Genomic DNA, 16403 nt, shown 5'->3' on the forward strand with positions numbered 1-16403 from the left:
TATATGAGTAGAAAAGAAACTACATAGTCACATAAATGTTGTGTAAGCATTTGTAGGGGTGAGTTAAACTCTACACTGATAGCTCTGTACTGCAAGTGGCAACAGTCAGGTCTGAGTACAACATGTACATCACTGTCTAAACCTCTAGCTTCAGATATAAGAAGTATACCAACCTTCTGACTTACACAACAGTATCCACAGCAAACAAGCATGGGCCCCACTCTGGAAATCTGAAAGGGCTACGCCTACATACCTTAGCAATTTATAGCATTGGGTTGCTATGACAGTGAGTACTGCAATTACCACACAGCAGGCTGTATGCATTTACCAAATGCTGGGCACCAATTGGTGCAGAGGGCATCACATGCACATGCGCAGATACCTATAAAAGCAGACTGTACTTGCTATCCCCACATGCAATCATTACATTGCATATGTCAGATAACTCCTGGAGAGTAGTGACAAAAAATATTACTTAATAAAGAAATATTTAATTAACTAAGAAATATATATATACTTAATTACTAACTAAAATATTAATTAAGAAAAAAATACTTAATTAATAACCAAAAATAAAACTTAAATAAAAAAAACCTTACTTAATAACAAAAAAAAAAAGTAGTCAAAGCATACACAGACGGGCCTGAAAGTGACAAACAGGTATGTAACAGATATGTAATTACCGGCAAGTAGTAGATGTTTATGAATAGTACTGTACATACTCTGAAACATGCATATGTGGCAGCAGTAGGTATGTATGCACTGATGCCATGCATAACTACTGTCATGGACAAATTAGTGTGTAGCTGTGTGCAGTGGGACATAACTGTGACATATGTAGCTCAACATTATATGTCAAACATATGATCATGTTATCTATGTTCTGTACAGTACTGTATATAATGGCAGTTTGGGGGAGTAGTGCAAACACCTATATAAACATGGATGTGACAGAATAAGACATGCATGATAGTCACATAATGTGTAGCTTAGCATTGGCAACTGCTGTACCAGGCTAGTACAGTAATGTAGCATTTGTAGCTATATATACTCCCTGTACTATTACTGTATGCACACATGTGACAACTGTCCATGTTGTAGCAAGGCCCAACAGGTCATCCGTGAGGTGTATGGACTTACAACAGTGTGGACCTTGTGTGTGCAAGGCACACACATATGGAGAGATATTTATGTATCCGATATATTAGCATCTTAACATGTGCATAGAGCAAGGGACATACTGCAACTGTTTGTGAATGGTGGACATTTATATGTTGGTGCAGGTTGTTATGTGCATATTTATATGTAGGTTGCAGTGTGTGGCAAACAAGACAGCATACAGTGCTGGCATATGACATGTGGTCTTTAAATGCTGTGGGTATGATATGTTAGGTTTATAGTCTTCCAGACAGGGGTTCCTGCTAAAGATGCATGGGATGAGAATACCTTCCATGCATTCTGCACAAGACTGTGCAATATCATTACATAACGGTATCCCTCTCAACCTTTGCATAATTGATATTCCCACCATGAATGGTGGACTGTATATGTGCCTATATGTATATCTATATGTACACCAATGGATGTTCATATGTACACTCAAGCTCAATGTTGTAAACCTATTGCCATCCCTTTTGTTAAAAACCCTGTACCCATGAACTACCACATAGGTGGTAGTCTACTCAACACCAAAAATGTGATAAGAGACTAGGGGACACAGATGGACAGTAGTGTCCCTTTTGAAAATCACAGTGCCACACTAGTCATGTAAACTGTGTACGGTCCACCTGTCATCAGAAAAGGTGTATCATCCATGGAAAAAGAGGTCAGTGTTCCACTGTACTCATCAGTCATAACACCCATCATGGAGTACAATGGCCCTGTTGGTATGTACCTCAGAAGACATCTACAGCAACTGTAGACGCCAGACACATACCTCACAAAGAGTATTACCAGACTCAAACAGATGCCCTATGCAGACTGTCTTACAAAACCACAGCTACACTGTGTTGCATACCACCTACCCAGAGGCAACCTCTGCCTAACATACAAAGCTATGCCAAACCCACAGGTGTTGGACATGCTCCATATAAACAGATTAAAATCCATACAAGTGACACACTGTACTGATCTAAACCTTGTAACGTCAAAAAGCAGAACATGCTGGAGTGGTACATTATCATCTCAGACACATACCATACTCTGGAACTAACTACCTATCAATAGCAAATGAAGGTCCTCATTAGCAGTTGTCATGAATAACCATGATGATTGGATGTGAGATAGGAAACACAACCCGGGAATCACCTGTGTGGCTCTGCATGACAGGGGCACATGAACCTAAATTACATGGGTGTTGAAGGACAGGGTACCATATGGCTAGGATTCCATAGACCCTACGGATAATAGCCTATTAACTACCTAGGACCTGATACACACACACATGTACCTGTTGCATTACTTGCTATGTGAGGTTGACTGGGTGTGATGGTGAATATGTAGGTGAATGTGTCAAAGTTGTGTATATCTGTGATAGCCTAGTGAGAAACTGTGTATATCATGATATGTAGTGTTGTAGCTCTGATCCCAGCAAAAGATACATATGCTATTGCTAGGCAGGAAAAGCAGTATGGCATACGGTGTGACGTAGTCCCATGGTGTTGACTGGAGTGTGCCATTGTACGCTAACTCAGTACATGTATGCTTATTGATTGTTAACACTAGTGAATACAAATCCCGTATGAACTGTAGTACTACCTGAAGCTGTATGCCTAAACAGCACCCTATGGTGTATATCCACATTGCTTGGAAACACTGTTTTGTTTGTTACCTGCAGTCATCACACATTACATACCTCAGGCATGATGTTTTGTAGATGCTGACACACAGTACTGTATGGTACACAGGTAAAACTCATCTGGGTTGTCATACCTTTGTGTCTTGTAGGTATGTCTGTTGTGTGTGTGGGTATGCCTGTAACATGGCCTCAGTGGTATGTGTGTCACAGAATATAAGTGCATATCTAGCAACATGTATAGTGTAGTCCAGCAGGATGCCACCTATTGTGATGAATGTGCACATATGTTACTGAGGGGTTTACTATCAACAAGTAGTGTGGTGTACTGGTAGTACTGTAACTGTACTTTAAATTCATTTCAATGGATGACAAATGTCTGTATGCATTAGCTTCATATACACCTCCTGTGGATAGGTGGTGCATTGTGTCACATACAGTGTGCCATGCACCGTTGTGTAGTCTTACATACTGGTTTCACTTTGTTGCTGTGCAGAACATGGTTTGGTATATAGTATGTGCCAGGCACTGTCAGGCAGTTGTGGGCTGAGCAGTGATATATGATATTAACAGTGAGTATCTACTAACAGCCAATAGGTTGCTTATATATGGCATTTCATTGATGTCTGTACTTTAGAATGTTAAGTGTGCCACATGACTTGCTCACAATTACTGTTTTATTGTCTTCCAGGGAAATGTCTCGCAATAGAAAACCTGCATACTCCCCTAAGGAGGAGGAAGTCATCCTAGATGCCCTGATACAACATCACAACCTGCTGTTCTCCAGAACCAGCCAGGACCAGCATGGGCACACTGCACTGTGGCAGGATGTTGTCCATCGGGTGAATGATGTAGGCATGCACAACCAGACTTATGAGCAGGTATGCCATCACTGCAGTGATTTAATCAGACATGTCTGGCAGTATGCCTCCGATGTCCACAGACAACAGCTTGCCACAGGTGGTGGTGCAGCAACACATCCACCCCTCACCAGAGTGGAAGAGCTGCTCCTCAGCATGGTGGCTCCTGGCCAACCAGTACAACAGACATGTGTCATCATGGAGGTCAGAGTCACCCAGCACATCGACTCAGAGTGTGCAGGTAACATGGCATATCTGTAGACTACTGTTAGCTCGATTGTTAGAACATGCATTTATCAGATGTGTACTGTGTATTCAGAAGATGTGGAGCCTGGTGTCATGCAATACTGATAATTTGGAACATAATCTGTATGCCTGTGACTGTCACCTCTTGTACTACTGTAAAATTGCAAACACACAGCAGCAATGCCATAGTTGCTGACACTGAAAAACTGTCTCATATCCTTGTAGGTCCCTCTGGTGTGATAGCAAGACAGCAGACACATGCTGGTGAGTGTTCTACATTTAATATAGCATATAACATGTGCATGTCATAGGAGAGTTGTAGGCCATATACACATGTAAAACACCTGCACATAATGCATGCTCTGCATGTTCTCTGTGGGACTATGCACATCCCAGTAACATGAGTAGCTGCCTCAAATACATGCAACACACAGAGCATCCCAACCAATTGTGGTACACTGTAGTGGACATTGTATAGGCAGAGTCAATACACATGCACACGACATGCACCACTTTGTCTTATGCAGTAAGTGTTAATATGATATACATGGCATATGTAGGCACCTGCTGTAAGGTCATACTCCAGTATCCCAAATGTCATCAACACAGCACACATACTATACCTGAGGGGGTAGAGGCCTATCATGGGGCAGTGTGACACGCTTCAATACACAACACATTCATGTTGGACAATGCTCCCTATTGAACACCTTACATACTCATGTAACAACTGGCTGTGAAATGGTTAATGTAGCAAAAGTGGTGCAGGTCAGGGACAGCAAGATAGTTGCCAGTGTGGCATACATTAGTGGTCTTGAGTGACCACATGATGCTGCCTGATGATGGCTCATGGTACTACACTACATCCAGTTACAGTAACTACAGTACTACACATAGCATTCATTGCTATACACCTGACAGTTGTGTGCATCTGGCCACGGTATGTATACCTATGAGTGATGGTGCACAGGACATTGGAAAGCATTTCAGACTTGCACAACAATGTTGTGTCCATGTACACATTGTGTTACAGGGTGAGGCCAATCACTAAACAACACACATGCATCAAAGGCATGTATACTGTTCTCAACAAGGACTCTCTACACTCACACTGCATGCTGTTGAGCAATGCACATCCTGCATGCTGACATGTGTGATAAGACTCTTTGGCTTGTGATACTGTACTCCACCATCAACCACTAATGAGTATGTTCCGTATTGCTGTGTGTGTGTGTGTGTGTGTGTGTGTGTGTGTGTGTGTGTGTGTGTGTGTGTGTGTGTTCATGTGTGCATGTGTTCATGTGTGCATGTGTTCATGTGTTCATGTGTGCATGTGTGCATGTGTTCATGTGTTCATGTGTGCATGTGTGCATGTGTGCATGTGTTCATGTGTGCTAACATCCTGTACAGATGGTAAAGTTTGTTTCCTGTCTCCCTCTCACGGGTGCTGAGGTATTGTTGGATGAGTGCAGCAGGGAACCTGAAGTCACTGCCACAAATAGTGGACATGATGATACATGTGTTGTGGCACAGGCAGGTTTGACAGGGTCTGTTGTTGGTCTGCCAATCGACAGTACACAGCTTTCCACCCCATCTATGCGCACATTTATACTGCCAATACATCCCTCAACACCAATGGCCTTAGCTGAGGAACAGCATACAGTAGGCATTGACCAGGATAGTGTGGCATCTATGGCACATGCAACCCCACACAGCAGCCATTCCCAGACACCTGGAATGGTACCACATAGGCATATGTCCAGGGGTTTTCATGGGAGCACTGCTGGTCGTAATGCCCCTGGCAGACGTGCCCCCACAGGTCTCACAACCTCAGGTATGCTCCAGGCTGTAATGCAGGCACAGGCACATATGGAATGGTACACCAGGCAGGGACTAAGGGTGCAGAGGGCTTATAACACTGCTATCAATGACAGTATCCGTGACCTTGCCGATGCCATCCATAATTACACTGAGGTCATTGATAGATGTTGGAGGGAGACACTAGATGTCCTCCGCAATGTAATGTCCATGTGCCAGGCAGTGCAGGACGGCTGAGACGTCAACGTGGGCGTATGCCAGCAACATCATTAGCTGGCAGTCATCGTGGACAACACACAAGTCCCAGCCACTCCCGTAGTGGCAGTACCAGACCCAGCAATGTTGGGGCTGGCCTGTCAATAGACCGTCCTAGATGACCACATACACGTGGCTCTGGCCAGTCCCAGCAGAGACATTGGTCCAGTCAACATCCCTCTGCCTCTGACGATAGTACCCAGTCTGGCTTAGTACCTGATACTGTCCATGGCACCCCTGCCAGGCACAGGTACTGTGCCCGTGGCTGGAGACAGTGATCTGTACAGCCTGGCAGGTACAGTCTGTGGCTGTCGCACAACCTCCCGTATTTGTCAGCCAAAAGGTGGATCTGTGTGCATGCAGACACACACACACATAAACCAAACACCTAGGGCTAACACATACATACATTACATCAACACTGACCCATACTGTACTGTTGTCCCTCACACACACATTCACACACACACATACATGTCAATTGGATGGGTCATTGTCAGGCTCTGGCAAACCAATAACACACCCTGTGCATATGATGAAACTGTGCCACCTCCTGTCATCTGTGACATTGATGCAGGAACAGGCTAACATGGTGCTGATGCACAGGGTGACCTAATAGCAGTGTAGCAATGTTAGCATGTTGTCAACAGTAAAGTGTAATGATATCCTTGTTGGTATATCTGAGCAGGCGTGATGCATTAAAGCTATGATTATTAATGTAGTATTGTTTACACCAGTGTTAATTCCAAAAATGAATTGTCCAACCATGTGCCACTTGGCTGATGTGTGTGGTACTGCCAGCATGTGTTGGTAAGTGGACGGTACGTGTGTGATGTGTGCAGTACAGATTTGCAGGTGTACATTTGTGAACATGGTGGAGGTGCACTGTCTGCATGTACATACATGCTGGACACATGGGAAGGGTGACATGCCCTGTATTACACAGTGTCAACACTTCATATTTCCTATTGGTGGCCAGTATGCATTTTACTACACATATGTTACAACCTGGGTACACATGTGTGTATGACATGGTTTGACACTATGCTGTGGGTGATACTGTTAATATCGGTCATTGGTTTGCATTCTGGTAGTGTACATAACCTCAACAGCCTGATTTTAACCAATCGTTAGATGATGTCTTGACAACTGACACACAGCTGTAGGATACACAGTAGCATTTGAATCCTTCTGGTACTATACTATACCAGTAACCAGTGGTATTGACCACCACACATTCCTGTGACCACTGCTGTTTGGCATGTGGCCATCCTAGGCACAAGCATACACACTAGGGATATGTCCATCCACATCTGATAATGCATAAAGTGGCCTACAATGCATTCTCCAGATGAGACACTTATCCTCCGCAAGGGTATCATACAGACAGATACCTGTTGACCAACCCATGCTGTGAAGCTATAAACCAACTATAGCATAGTCATCTACATGTACTATACATAGTATCCTGCCAGTACCACATTGGTAGTAGCCCACAACATGTAGCAGGGGTACCGATGTGTACATACAGCTACATGTGATGTCATCTGTCCTTTGGTATTCACATTTCCAAAGGTATGCTGATGTCCCTCAGTGTATCACATAAGCAATAAGGGGTCTGTATGCATATCCACAGAGTTGTTGTACACCTAAAATGAATGCCCATTATTGACAGACTGTGTTGTGTTTGAACATGTCCGAAATATACCCCAGACATGAACCCTCACTCACACTATTCTATAGAAACTGCCATGTGTGTGTGTGACACAGATGACCTAGGCCACAGATCACTACAGTAGCTAGCCTTGTCACATACATACATATGTGACCTAAGGTCTGAGAAGCAGCAGCACAAACTGTCAATGGTAACATATGTATTTGTGTAGAAAGCAGGCTTCACACCTATGAACTAATTGAGGTCACATGTACATATATGTCTTTGCCACACAGTTACCAATTGAGATCACATGTACATATATCTATTTGCAACACAGATACCTGAAGTGTGCAATGCACATAATGTTGTTTTACTGATATGTCATACAGTAGTAAAAGCAAAACCCACCACACATTGATCAACAGTGGCATACACACACACACACTCAGCAATTGCAGGATTCAAACCACTACCTAGCTAGGTTATGATACTAGAGAAATACGCATTAACATGACACGCTATATATTTTACTGGGAGTTTTTATTTTCACTGCTTTATTTGTAGGATACTGACATCATCAGACTTGCCAAAGAGGAATTTATCTCTTTTAATGTGTTTTCCCAGACTCCAAAAAAGGGCACTCCTTTCAAAGGAAATCACATACACATACATCAATTGCAGGATTCAAACCCTTACCTAACTATGTTATGATACTAGAAAAATATGCATTAACACAACGCACTATATGCTTTACTGGGAGCTTTTATTTCCACTGCTGTATTTGTGGGATACTGACATCATCAGACTTGCCAAAGAGGAATTTACCTCTTTTAATGTGTTTTCCCAGTCTCCAAAAAGGGCACTCTTCTCAAGGGAAATCACTCGCACACATATACCCCCACACACACCGCAATTGCAGGATTCAAACCCCTACCTAACTATGTCATGGTACTAGAAAAATACACATTAACATGACGTGCTATATGCTTTACTGGGATTTTTCATTTCCACTGCTGTATTTGTGGGATACTGACATCATCAGACTTGCCAAAGGGGAATTTACCTCTTTTAAGGTGTATTCCCAGTCTCCAAAAATGGCACTGCTCTCAAAGGAAATCATACACCGCCACCAATTGCAGGATTCAAACCCTACCTAACAATATTATGATACTAGAGAGATACACATTAACACAATGTGCTATTTGCTTTACTGCAGGGTTTTGTTTCCACTGCTGTATTTGTGAGACACTGACATCATCAGACTTGCCAAAGTGGAATCTACTTCTTTTAATGTGTTCCTAGTCTCCAAAAAGGGCACTCCTCTCAAAGGAAGTCATACACACAGCAATTGCAGGATTCAAACCCCTACCAAACTATATTAAGATACTAGAGAGATATACATTAACACGACACGCTATATGCTTTCCTAGGGGGGTATCTTTTCTCCTGCTATATTTGTAAGATACTGACATCATTAGACTGGATATGGTAATGTGTGTGCACTTTGTTTTATGCAATCCCAGGAATGAACCATGTGGGTCAGCAGGTGTTAACAGCTTGAACAGGACTCCACAATTCTTAGCTTGTGTGATCTATCTGTGGACAAATTGCCATTCCTTCATATGACAATACATATTTATGCACAGATTGTTGATTTTGTGGATATGACATGTGTCTGGGATGTTAATAAAGGGCTGTTCAAAGTATATTTGGGACGTGTGTAGCTCCTTTCAATGATGTATGTCTTGCCTTGCAAACAGTCTAGCAGGTTTGGGAACTATGATCTACCCATGTACATACCAAAGTTGGTAGGGTTGTATGTTTGTCGGCTTCCAATAGCTCTGTTTATGACTTCAGTCATGATGGACTCCATGGCCTTGCAGATCAGACTTCATAGGCTTATAGGACTATAGTTCCCATGGTCTGTTGTGCACCAACACTTGTGGGGTGTGCCATATGTTGCTGTAAGACATTCAACAGTTTCAGATCCTGTAGACATGGTGAGGTTCAACAGACTGTTCAGGTGCAGGGTCTGTTTGTTCTGTAGTTCACTTATGACACATATAGGGAAACAATGTAATCCAATTGATGCCATGTTTTAGGCTTTGGGAGGAGCTGTTTACCCATTCTACATGTGATATCTCCTGGTATGATGATAGGGCCTTTTGTCAGTGGGAGGTGGGTATGTATGTATGGGCCTGTCTGACAGGATGTCAGCATTGTCAGTCAGGTACAGTTTGTCCTGACTCAGGACACATATGAGTGTACATTGCTATTTATGACATAGCTGAAAGAAGTGTCATGGTTCTGTCTGGACTCCTTCGCAGATAATCATTCCAAAACACCAACAAACCTGAGCACTAAACCCCTGTTATACTCTTTTACACACTTAACACCCTACTGATCCTTTTTGATAAGTCAACAGAGTATTTCATCATAATATCCTGGCATGTCCAAAGGTCGGTTTCGTGTGTACTTTCCAGTCCAGCTGGTGAATATGGGAATTTTGACAATGTTGCAACTGCCTTATGTACACAGACAACCCTCTCCTCCTCCCAACAAACACAGATATATGTGAGAGATGCAATTATATAGACAAACAGGAGGCTGAGCTCTCTTGACCCATGACTGGCACAGTCTATCAGGTGGTGAAGGTAACCACACACACCACAAATCCAGTCTCACATAGACCTATAGCGACAGCAAACAAAATACATTACCACACAAAAACATACTTGGAGGCTCTAAATAAAATCTGCCTAAGCAGCAGAGACCTCCAAAGCAGACACCCAAACAACTGCTACCCCACAACAATACCCACATATCACATAGTTCACAAAGTCAGTGTGCCACACAGTCACTGCCCTTAGGGCTAAACAACACACCTAATACACTTGTAATAGGTGACTCTATTGTCAGACACACTGACGTCCCACTCACCAGGCTGAACAAGGAGAAGGTCACTTTGAGCTGTCTGTCGGGTGCCAGGATCCCCCACATAACACATGAACTCAGGTCCCTCCAAAGCAAGTACAAATATGGCTCCATCATTGTCCTTGCTGGTGTGAATGTCCTCAGACGTTCCTCCCAGGACTACATGACAAGAGACATGGGGGAGCTCTCTGATCATGTAGCCCAGGCCAGTATGACCCTGACTTTGTGTAGCATCTTACCCTCACCAAGAATGATGGCACAGTATACAGACAAACTGATCAATTTTAACAGTTGGCTAACATATTGGTGTCATTCAAAGTGGATCCAGTGTCTGTCAGCCTGGGATGACATGCTCGACATGGCAAGTAGCTTCGCTATGGATGGCTTGCACCTGTCACCCCTGGTCTTTCGAATACTGGCTAAGGCTCTTGCCACCCCATAGTGCCTTTTTTAGACAAGGCTCAAATGACAAACCCACCTCCATAGACAATACAAGGTAAAAGAAACTAAGGGGAATGCTGCTCAATACCAGATGTCTAAACCTCAAAATGCATGCACCCAAGACTCTCCTCAGTATGTAGAATGTCAATATCTGTGCACTAACAGACACCTGGTTCTGGCTTCTGTAAGCACCCCAGCACTACCAGGTTATACTTCATACCATGCTTTTCGGCCACAAGACTCAGACTGACCAACAAAAATAGGGGGAGTATCCATATACATCACAGATACACACACCTCCAGGTTAGTAGCACTGCATGAAGCATTGGAGACCATACATGTGCAACTAGCAATGGGCAAAACTGCCTTTCAGTTTGTAGCCTGCTACAGACCACCCTCCCAAACTCAGGAACCCCACTCAGCTTTCCTGGGAACACTGGAGAATATGAAGGTCTCTCCAAACACCATTATATTGGGTGACTTCAACTACCCAAACATTGACTGGGAATGCTACTCAAGCCCCAACACCCTCGCCCAATGGTTGCTAGAATTTATAAACTCAAATGCTATGGCACAACTGGTCACCACACCCACAAGTGGGGAAAACATATTGGACCTGATCATCACCAACATGGGGACTCTCTGTTCCACACCAGAGGTATACCCCTCATTGGTAAGGTCAGACCATACATTTATCTCACTGGACATCCATATCCCATCCCCACCCCCATCCTAGGTAATCTCGGTGAAGAACTTCTCAAAAGCAAATGTCACACTTCTCCAAACCGAAGTGGTATTCTTCAAAGACCCTGGGACAGTGGTAAATACAGCTCAGACCACTGAATCCTTTACAGACGCATTCTATGGACACCTACTGGAATGCATGGATTGTGCTATCCCAAATAACAACAGGACTCACTCCTCCAAAGGCAGGGGACCTGTCTGGTGGATCCCGGCCATAAATAAGCTTAACAACGAAAGGAGGAGGCTACTACATGACAGAGCACAATCCCAAAAAGGGAAGGCATCTCTGATCAGTACTAGCAAGAAGGTACAATCACTCATGAATTCATCTAAGGCCCACTTCGAAAGGAAAATTGCACCAAACACTAAGGACAACCACATGGCCTTTTTTAGTTCTGTCAGAAACCTGGGTGGCAACTCCCAGATATGCTGTGAGTTACTGCAAAATGACTAAACATACACTGAACCCACTGACATTGCCAACATCCTGGCAAACAGGTTCAGTGCGAATGTCTCCCCCCCATCCCCCCTAAAGAGCAAATGTCCATCCCAACAGAGTGTAGCCTCCCTGACATCACAGATGAACAGGTGAGAGCTGCCCTCTCCAAAGCAGACAACACAGCATCAGTGGGACCGGACGGTGTCCCAGCCTGCATCTTACATGAGCTTCATGATGAACGTAACCCTCACATTAAGTCACTGTTCAATATCAGACTTACTACAGGATATGTACCCAAGGAATGGCGTACAGCAACAGTAGTCCCTCTCCACAAAGGTGGTGCCACGATGGACCCCGGACAATATTGCCCTATAAGCCTAACTAGCCTGGTCTGCAAAGCTATGGAGCGTATCATCATGGAACTCATACACAAAGACATCGGGAACCTGCAGACACTGGATCCTACCCAATTCAGCTTTGTTGTGGGCAGATCTTGCCTCTTGAACCTGGTTGACTTCTTTAAACAGTTACCAGGTCCATAGCCATAGGGAAGGTAGTCCACACAGACTACCTGGACCTCGCAAAACCCTTCTACACAATACTCCACTCGGGCATCATACATAGGCTCACCAGCTTTAATATCAACACATATGTCACAAGATGGATTGCTAACTGGATCAAGGATAGCACCCACATAGTCAGTATTGCAGGTGCCATGTCTCACTCTACACTAGTTACACATTGCATCCCACAAGACTCAGTCCTGGGACCTCTCATGTTCAGTATATATTTCTCTGATGTACAGGCTAACACAGGAGGAATATGGCTGACCATGTTCACAGATGACTGCAAATTGGGTGCCATAATCAACTCTCCAGCTGGCACAAGCATCCTCCAAAAGGGTCTCACAGAGATGGATAACTGGTGCCAGAGCCATGGCCTACAGCTAAATGCCATTAGATGCATAGTCATCCCCTTTGGGAATAACAACGTGCCCACACATTACCACATAGGTGGTAATCTGTTAAGTAGGAGTTATTAGTAATCTCACCTTTGACAATCACGTTGCCAAAGTCATTAGATAGACTTTCTATATAGCCCACCTTATCCCAAAAGGTTTCAAATCTAGATCATGTGAGGTCATTGTGCCCCTATACTCATCAGGCCCATGATTGGATACAATGCCCCATTTGGGATGTACCTTACCCGACACCTGCAGCAACTGTAATGTCCACAAAAGTACCTCACCAAGTAGATCTAGGGACTCACACAGATGCCCTGCGTAGTTTGGCTAAAGTAACTCCAGCTCTACTCAGTCACTTATTGCCTACTCGGATGCGATCTGTACCTGTTGTTTAAAGCCATGTCCAACCCAGAATTAATGGACATGCTCCACCTCAGGATATCCGAATCCCTTAGAGCTACACTGTCCAGGGACGTAAACCTCAGCACAGATATTAATAGGACATACTGGAGGGACAGATTCTTATTCCAGAGGCTCCCCTCACTCTGGAATGAGATCCCAGTCCTGCATAGGCAGAGCCCCCCACTGACCACCTACAGGAGACATCTTGATGAGTGGATGGGTGATCGTACGTTTACCCCTGTGATCTCTTCTGGGTCCCTGCTACACAGAGGCACAATAAACTAATCGTAAAAAGGGCTATCTTGTGTGACCTATTATTCACAGGCACAATCTACTAATCTAACAGGGTTGCAAAAGCCAAACACACTCTGGCTAGGCTTATAAATGCTCTAGGGCAGATAGCCTAGTATCAACCTATGAACTTATGATAATGTTTGGGATGCACATTGTTTATTGATGATACTGATTGCAGGTTTTTTATCTTCTTTGCTTTCCCACTTTCTATGAACAACCCAAGTATCTGCAGAACATATTTGATTATGACAGGGTTCCACTATATTATATATGTGTCTGTTGTCATATAACTGTGTGCACAAGGCAGATTGATGAATAGTGAGAGGTTCCTGGGTTAACACATGCAACTGCCGGATATGTGTGGCCCACTGCTGTACTCAGACAAGGCCTAAGTGTGTGAGTATGTCCACTTTGGCCTTTCAGTGTTTTGTTGCCTGACATTTGTCTCATTTATTCAAGTGTGTGAGCATGCCCAGTGTGACCTTTCAGTATGTTGCTGTCTGAGGTCCACTACATTTGTTGATGTGTGTGAACATGACCAATATTAACATTTATACTATATGTGTGTTGAATATCAGGTTCTATTCTTACTGCAGGGCTCACCTTTGTGTCATAACTCGACAGGGATTATGCTGTGCCTGCAGGGTTTCCATGAGATACTTTGCATAGACTTATCAACATTTCTTCATACAGGCTGACCACTGAAATACTGTCATGGTTTAGTGATTCAGTACTATGACTATAGTGCACAGTATCCTGGGTTCGAGGCCTGTCACTGCTTTATATTTTCATACTGAGCAGACCAGACTGCTTAAGGGCCAGTAGAGCAAATATGAGCATGTTGGCTTTTGTTCAGCTATGCCCAACTTAGACCAAGCTTGTCCAACATTGCTCAACATTAACCAACATTGAAGAATGTTGCTCAATATTGCTCAACATTGACCACAGTTGTGCTAGTTAGTGTGTGCAATTTTGTTTACATATACTAAATGGTGGTAAAAGCTGTTTAGCACTGCATTATATTGCTTAGCACATGGCAATCATGCCTCAGGTGGTGCTGCAGGGTTGCCTGTGTTGGATGCACATACTACACTCACTATACATGTTTGAAAACAGGTAGTGTCAAGTTAGGCATCACTTTTACTATATGTGCATGCCAGAGAGTGGTATCATTTCCAGGGTTCTTACTGAGCCAGTGTATGTGCTATGCATTGCCTCTTTTCCAAGGCCAAAGCATACTGGGCATGCCTCCTTCTGCCTACTGGGGCAGGCTCAGGTTGTTCCTCCTCCGAGTCACGCTCTGCCTGTGATGGCCTTGGCAATGGTCGGGGGCTGTTTGGCCCGGGCCTATGCTGCTTCTGTTGCAGCTGTTTTCACAGGATCATATTATGTAGCATAGCACATACCATGACAATTTGGGTACATGCAGTTGGTGAGTACTGCAAGGCTCCACCAGATGTGTCCGGGCACCGGAACCGTGACTTGAGCAGCCCAAACACACACTCTGTTACATTTCGTGTTTGTGCATGTGCTTCATTATGGCATTCTTGTTCAGGTGTGTGTGCATTTCTGATGGGTGTCATCAGCCACGGCTGCAGTGCATAGCTAGCATCCCCCACTAGGTGACCATGAGGGATGTCCCCATTGGCAAATGTCTGGTACAGCTGTGTCAGATGCCAGATACGGGAATCATGGTAGCTTCCAGGGCAGCCAGCACACACATTCAGTATTATGCCCTGGGCATCACACACAACCTGGCAGTTGATGGAGGGGAAGCCCTTGCGGTTAAAGTAGACCCTACCCCGCTCACTGGCTGGTGCTTTGATGCATATGTGCTTGCAGTCTATTGCACCCACTACCTCAGGGTATTCCACTATTTGCTGGAAGAGACGCATATTGCTGGCCAATACCTCATGGGAATTGGGAAATATACATGATCACCAACATGTGCTGACATGGCATCCAGGAACTGGTGCAGTACCCTGGATGCTGATGCCTGTGATATCCCCATCATATCACCAGTTGGTCTCTGGAAGGCACCTGTTGCTAATATTCTTAGGCCAACATATACCTTGGTTTCCACTGGGATGGGATCCCCTCTGTTGGTTCTGTGTGTGAGGCGTGCATATTGCTGCATGAGATCTCTGTCCACTCAATAGAGCTCCACTATCTCCAGCTCATGTAGCCCCTGATAGGTTACCCTGGGCCTGTACACTCTTCTCTGTCTCCTCACTGTGGGTTGTCCAGCAGCATTCACATTGTCACCACCCTCAGCATGTTGCATATGTTGCCTTATAACAGCAATGGCAGCCCCTAACATTTCTTTGTCTCAGTACAACTTTTTCAGTTTTCACTTCTATTAGCTTACTGCAGTGTTGCAGTGTCTGAGAGAAACATAGTGGAATGTTGTTTGCAGAATTTTAAGTGCTGGGCTGGGCTGGGCTAGTGTACGGCCTGTGCAATTGCCTGCTTCTGATAGTTTTCACCTGCTAGGTCTGCTAGTACTCCCTGGTTAACTATTTGTTGTGCTTCCTTTTTCCTTTCTGTTTCCTCAG

Source organism: Protopterus annectens, chromosome 1.part0 (assembly GCF_019279795.1).
Source record: "Protopterus annectens isolate FY-2018-M chromosome 1.part0, PAN1.0, whole genome shotgun sequence".
Classification (NCBI taxonomy): domain Eukaryota; kingdom Metazoa; phylum Chordata; order Ceratodontiformes; family Protopteridae; genus Protopterus; species Protopterus annectens.